Genomic DNA, 540 nt, shown 5'->3' on the forward strand with positions numbered 1-540 from the left:
CATCGTGTCATATGCCTAATGCCTGCAGTGCTGAACGTTTGCACCCCCACCTCAGCCTTTGTGTGCATTGTCGCTCGCAAGCGAATGCTGCATCAGTTGTCCCTCACTTCCCTTCCTCCCCCACCGAAAAGGGCAGGTTTTGCTTTAAATTCCGTCAATATCATCGCCCTCCTTCCGCCAACGGCTCTCAGCGGGCCATTTGCGTCCCTCAAAGGTCGTACATTAAAACTTCTGCCGGAGTGTAATTTCATTCCTCTCGTTTGCGTCACACCGACGGGCGTGAAAAAAAGAACGCAACCTAGAGGAACTGAACTTACATCTCCGGCAGAAGTTTTAATGTATGACCTTTTAGGACGGCATGGCCCGCTGAAGAGGCCGGTGGAAAGGAGGCGATATTGACGGAATTAACGCAAAACCTGCCCTTTTCGGTGGGTGGGGAAGGGGAAGTGAGGGACCACTGATGCAGCATTCGCTTGCGAGCGACAATGCACACAACGGCTGAGGTGGGGGTGCAACGTTCAGCACTGCAGGCATATGAAC

This window comes from Penaeus monodon, chromosome 25, assembly GCF_015228065.2.
Source record: "Penaeus monodon isolate SGIC_2016 chromosome 25, NSTDA_Pmon_1, whole genome shotgun sequence".
In the NCBI taxonomy this organism is placed as follows: Eukaryota; Metazoa; Arthropoda; class Malacostraca; order Decapoda; family Penaeidae; genus Penaeus; species Penaeus monodon.